The sequence below is a fragment of the Cornus florida genome, unplaced genomic scaffold (assembly GCF_030987335.1).
Source record: "Cornus florida cultivar Cherokee Brave unplaced genomic scaffold, ASM3098733v1 CherokeeBrave_3.0.0_Hap2_Chr08, whole genome shotgun sequence".
Classification (NCBI taxonomy): Eukaryota; Viridiplantae; Streptophyta; class Magnoliopsida; order Cornales; family Cornaceae; genus Cornus; species Cornus florida.
Genome location: NW_026775578.1, coordinates 80,671,156 through 80,678,021, shown reverse-complemented (window position 1 = coordinate 80,678,021; position 6,866 = coordinate 80,671,156).

Below are 6,866 nucleotides of genomic sequence, written 5' to 3'. Positions count from 1 at the left end.
AGGCAGTTCTACGCACCTCTGGTAACAAGGCCATAACTCTCTACTCCGAGCTCTGAATGATGAACCGCTTGAAGATTTGGAAAGCTAATTCAGAGCTTTAAATATTCCATTTTATAATGGAAGTCCAGTTCTCGAGTTTGCAAGGTCAAAATGGTGAACAAAGTTTGGGCTTCACTGCTGCCAGAATTTCAGAATTGGCACCTTTGATGTTCAAAACTCCACAAAGCATCCTTCTTGCTTCTTTTTGGCCAATGGACCTGAAAATGTGCAAAAACATACAATTGGAGATAATCTATATAAAATATACAAATAAAGAACTTAACTAATGCAATTTAGGGTACTTGAATATACAAGATTCGGCGTTTATCACACCCCCAAACTTACATTTTGCTAGTCCCTTAGCAAAACCAAAATGCAAAACTCAATGGAATGACAAGCATGGGACTGCTACTACAAAAATATCTACCATGGTAAAATAAAATAGATACATAGCTCAAATACAACTTGAAACAGACAAAAACTGGAGATGGGGTCATTGGGAAAACTACCTTGCATATATGAAGCATTGATACAAAAATTGGCTAAATACATTTCCACATACATGTATCAACATCAAAGTCTATATAATTAACTCAGTTATCATCTCTTGAATGGAAATCAACTCTAGCTTTAGTGAAAGTGAATTGGATTCTCAACATGCGGCTTTTATTTTTTTTTCCAATTCCCAAGCACAAGTTTTCAAATCATTGAATTCCCCTTTAAATGAGGTCCCTAAGGCATGATTTTTATTTACACGACAACTTTTGTTGCTTGTTGACAATTTATTGCAACTCATAAGCGAAACATAGAATGGTTGTGCAATGCTAAAGTCCCTTAAGCTTTCTAACCAATCTAAGTAGCAAGCGTTAGGCCAACAACTCCCAAACCAGATGGCTTTAGGGTGTTAAGTGTAGAGCCACTCCATAGAGCTTAATAGCTCAAGTTGGAAAGGCTACGAACTCCAACGAACCATGTTTATTACAATTTTTTTGAATGACCGTGCAATGTTTAAGTCCTTTAAGCTTTCTAACCAACCCTTGTAGCAAGCGTTAGGCCAACAACTCCCAAACCAGACGGCTTTAGGGTGCTAAGTGTAGAGACACTCTTAGGGCTTAATAGATCGAGTTGGAAAGGCTACGAACGTCAACTGGTCATCATTTTTTTTTTCTTTCTTTCTCAGTTTTTTTTTTTTTTTTTTTTTTTTTTTTTTTTTTTTACATTAGGTCCAACTTAAATCATGCCAAAGTTATTCATCTATCAGGTTCATCAAATCAAATTAACTAGGCCAAGGTCAAGGTTGATCAAGTTGCATGCCTCACAGTTAAGTTTCCAATGTGCATCTATGCATTGTGAAGCTTAAAAGAGTGTCAAATCCAGCGAGAATTTAATTGAGACATTTATACAGACTAATTTGAATCTACATGATCATTTCAACTCAAATTTTTCTTTATTTTCAAAAATGTCAATTACTTCTATACACAAGGTATTAAACATATGCTTCATCTCCGACAAGTGTCAAGTTATACTATCATTGCTTAGCAAAAATTATGAAACCAAAAATGCATAAATGCACCCCAAAACTTGAATGTCACATTGTCCTCAATGTGAGAAGACAAGTAAATCAAAATAAGAGCAAAAAGGGGGGAAAGGAACAATAATACCAAGTGGAGTGACAAAGGCGAAGATGTTCAGCTATGTGAGTGCGTAACTGCGTCCCCCAAACTTGGACATGAAGACCTATCAAAATACAATGAATATACACAGGTAAAAGCATAGGTCTCTTAAGAAAAATCAAAACAGAAATGAAAACACTAAGATGAATGTTATTGCAAGGTAAAAATCCATACAAAATACAAATTGGCACACATGAGTCATAACTTTAAAATGGAAAACAAAATAATGCCAAAAGCCGTGCATTTAGAGAGATGAAGTTGGCTTAGGCAATTCGTCAAACACGTGGTGTGCAAGACAAAAAGGAAGAGGGCCAAAGGTTGATTAGAGATGAGAAAATCCAAAAATTTGGCCCTGCAAATGCAATACACAACTCCCAAACAATCACAAATCCTTCACACAAGCAATCCCATCCTCCATTGATCAAAAATGGAAAGAAAAAGAGGGTTAGACACTTACCCAACAATGGAGAACACAAGGCCCATTATTTGTGGTTAATGGAAGATGTGGATGAGAGATTGATGGATGGGTGGGTAAGCAGGCATGGGGAGTGGAAGGAAATGGACAAGCATGTATGGAGAGGTGCACGCATGCATGCATGGTGGGAAATGTGGGGTGGAAGTGGTGGTGCATGCATGAATGCATTTCCTTGTGTGGTGGTTTGGTTATGGAGGGATGGAGTGGTTGAGTTACAGAGAGGGAAAGATGGGTTGTGTGTGGGTTAGTTGGTTAGTGTGGATGTTGGTGAGGCTCGGTTAAGAGGGATGAGTGGTTGATGTTGGGCTCGAGCACTCCAAATGGGAGTTGGAGTGCTCGAGTTTTGGGCAGTGGGTTCGGGATTGTGAGGATGGTGTAGTTGGTTCACACTTTGAGCACTCGAAATGGGACTTCGAGTGCTCGAAGTCTTGGCAGTGAGTGAGGGAGATGTGGTAGTGAGGTGGTGATTGGTCGAGAGTGGTGAGTCAAGCAAGGTGGTGAGGGTGGGTTGAGGTTTGCCGAGAGAGATGAGGAAGGTTGGGGGGTTGATGGTGGTGAGTTGTGGGTTGCATGCATGGTGGGATGAGATGAGGGTGGTGAAGTGAGGTTGATGGTGGTTGAATGGTGTGAGGCTGAGAGGGATGGTGGTTGGTTTGGGAGGTAAGATGCGGGTTAAGGATGATGAGGTGAGGTTGATGCGTTTGAGATGAAGGTTGTGCATGCATGGTTGTGTATGCATGGTTGTGGGTTGATGTAGGTTGGTTGAGGAGTTGCCGAGAGGGAGGAGGGTGGTGTGTGGGGTTGAGGTTGAGTTGGTGGTTTGCAGGTGAGGGAGATGGGGAAGATGGTTGATGCCGAGAGCTGGTAAAGGTTATGGTTTGGTGAGGTGAGTTGTGAGAGATGAGGGATGGTTGGAAGGTGAGTGTGTGCTCGAAGTGAGGGTAGTGGGATTAAGAGAGGTTAGTATGGGATGGAGCAAAATTCGAGCACTCCAAAGAGGAAGCTGGAGTGCTCGAGCTTGGGGCAGAGAGAATGGCCAAGATGTGGAGGGATGTCGAGCACTCGAAATGCCAATTCGAGTGCTCGAAATTGGATCAGTAAGCTCGGGAAAATGAAGAGGCTTAGGAGATGAAATGCTGAGCACTCGAAATGGGTGCTAGAGCCCTCGAACTGGAGGCAGTGAGCATGCTAGGCGGATGAAATCACTGGGAAGGATTTTTGAACAATTGCAACATTATGCCAATGGAAAATTTTCCAAGCTTGATACATTGCAACATGATGTAAAATGGATGAATTTCTCAAAAATGAAATTTTCAAGCTTGGCATGCATGGGAAGAAATGGAGACTTTGTATTGGAAAATCATTGGAAACTTTGCATGCTATTCCAATCCAATGCATGGATAGATTTTTAGGAAAATTTTGAAAACTTTGCATGCCATTCCATGCATTTAAAATTTTTCATGTCATTCCCATGCATTGAAAAATCATTGCAAGCAGCAGCTTCAATTCAAGCCATGCATGGAAAATTTCTGGAAAATTTTTTTAAATTGCTTAACCTCTCTTCTAATGCCTGGATGAAATTAAAAAAAATTTTAAATTGCACACAATCTCTCCAATACATGGATGATTTTGAGAAAATTCTCAAAGTTTGCAAGAATCATGTTAATGCATTAAGATAGAAACTTCCAGGAATGAAAGTGAGAATTGAGATAATCTAAGAGGCCAGTCTAAAATTGTGGAACACAACTAAAAATATTTCCAGAAAAATTAAACTTTTGGCTTTTCTAAACCGTTTCCCAGAAAATTTCAAGGCACGAGCAATTGAAGACAAGGGAAGCATGGAAATTGGAAGAATTGCTTCCCATGAGTGCTAAATTTAACGTCGATAGCTAGACGCACCGAGATCAAGTTGGTCCTCATCACCCTATACCATGTCTCTCAAGAGATTCAAGCTTCCCTAAATAGGATAATTCTTTTAAAAGCGAAGGAGGAAGAGCTTGAAGACAAAAGTGGAAAAAGAGGTAGCGGAAAGACCTCAACCCACTCTTCATCCTCAATGAAGAACTTTGGATTATGGGGCTTATTTGGATTATAGGAAGATAGAGTAGGTGAGAGTGCACCTAGCAAAGGCTTTTGAAGGGTCATATTGAGCACGGGAATGCTCGACAACTTATCCTTCAAAATTTTCAACATCCTCCTCACACTTATCCGGCGGTTCAGGCTCAATAGCATGAGATAACTCAGGAGAAGGAATGAGAGGAAGTGCAAGCTCCCAAGAGAGGGATACATTTGATGTTGACAAAGGAAGAGAATGAATAGGAGGAATATCAAGCAAAGAATTGACCTCGCAAACAGAATTGGCAACATTAAAATCCTCAAAATTAAAATGAGCTAAGCATGTTTTTAGAGGATCCTCCATTAAAGGAGGTGCATCAAGCAAGGGATTATGTAGGGGCTGTGCTGGATTTTTATAGGATACAATCTCATCATCATTAATTTCCTCATTTTGAACCACAAATTCTTCAATTTTTTGTGTGGCGACAATTTGATCTTCACCCACTATTTCTTCATTTTCACATGCGGTAACCACTTGAACATTCTCGTGATGAAAATTACTAGAAGTAAACTCATCATTCATAGAATTCTCTTTTGGATTCACCACAAGTTCAATTGGAAATTCTTCTTCCTTTTCCTGATTTAGAACATCAACCATTTGTTGAATTTGGGTTATCTGGTCATCTAAATCAACTCTAGATTGGGAATGAGAATAGGCGGTGGATTGCATGCTAACAATGTCATCCAACATTTGCTTATTGGACTCCATCATTTGCGTATGCATAGACTCTATCATTTGTTCGTTGGCAGCTATTAACTCATCCAATGGAGACGGTAGAAAAGGAGAAGAAGAGGGCTGGAAATAATGATCATTGGGTTGAAAATTGGAGTGAAAATGTTGCCCAAGAGATTGTGGGGCTGAATTTTGATCGGTTGATCAACTATACATCAACCTTCGCAATAGCACGAATCATTGTAAAATAGGGCTATTGGTCGGGTAAGTCGAACCACTGGGACTGCGCTAGTCTTACGGCAACCTTAGTGTCTAGAATCTTTCTAGAATGATGAAGGGTTTATAAAGGTTTTGTTGTTTGTCACTTAAGCTAAGAATATTGAAATTGCATAAATTAGAAACTTGCAAGAATTAAAAAGAAATGAAATACAAGTAGAGAAAAACTAGGGAAATGAATCCACTCCAACCCTATACAAATTCTAGATTGAGATTAAATTGGGAAAATCAACATAAATGATGGTCATGACACATAACAACCCTTGGTTGCTATACTATCCTCAAGAGGTTCATTAAATCAAAAACAAGAATAATCCATCAAAGATTCACATGCTTGAACTACCTAAACTAGGGTGTAGTCTTCAACATGCTCCCTAAGCCAAAGATTATCAAGCCCTTAATTAAATGATGAGAGCACACAAAGTTAAGAATCAAGTATAAACCATCAAAGGGCATCCTAAGCAATGATTTATCAAAGTTCTCAAACTCCATGCCATTAAAACCATTCTATGATCTAACTTCCATTGTCACTATGGAAATGCAAGCAATATGATTAGGAAGAGAAACCATCTAAGACAAGATGAATAGCTCAAAATAATCATGTATAGACATTAGAATTCATTACAACACATATGATGCTCTAGATCATAAAATCACCAACAATAATACATTGAAATCCCAAAAGTAAAATCTACACTAGAACATGCTTACAAGGGAGGGGCTTCATCACCTCCCTAGAGAAGATTTAGTTACCCATAGGAGCAATGGAAGAAGGAAGAAGCTTGAAGACCTCCTCCATTTTCGTGCTCCCTTCTTCAAGCTTGAAGAACTCTCCTTCTTGCTCCCTTCTCTCTCTTCTAATCTTGTAGAATATGGGATAATGATATGTGTGGCCTTCCTTGCCTTATCTACCACCAAAAGGTCACCAACCAACATCTCCAACCACTTCATTAAAGAGGAAAGCAAAGTGAAGAAACCAAGGTGCAAGTGGGCTGAAATGAGCCATTTCCGAAGGGCATTCTGCCCAAAATTTGAGCACTCTAAGCAAGGCCTCGAGCACTCAAATTTAGTGTAAAAATGCCCATGCTTCACTTGCTCCGCCCAGACCTACTTTGGTTAAACAGCCATAACTTTGCACTCCGAACTCCGAATGATGAACCGTTTGAAGATTTAGAAAGATAATTTAGAGCTCTAAATATTTTATGTTTTGGTGGAGATCCAATTCTCAAGGATAGTTGGTCGAAAATGAAGATCAAGGCAGAATTTCATTGCTGCCAGGCAGTTCTGCGCGCCTCTGGTAACAAGGCCATAACTCTCTGCTCCGAGCTCCGAATGACAAACCGTTTGAAGATTTGGAAAGCTGATTCAGAGCTCTAAATCTTTTATGTTATGAGGGAAGTCCAGTTCTTGAGTTAGGAAGGTCAAAATGGCGAGCAAAGTTCAGGATCCACTGCTGCCAGAAATTCAGCCTTGTGCCTTTTGATGGCCAAAACTCCACAAAGCCTTGATTTTGCTCCTTTTTTGGCAAATGGACCTGAAAATATATACATACACACAAATGAAGATAATCTACTTAATTAAACAAACAACGGACTTAACTAATGCAATTTAGGGC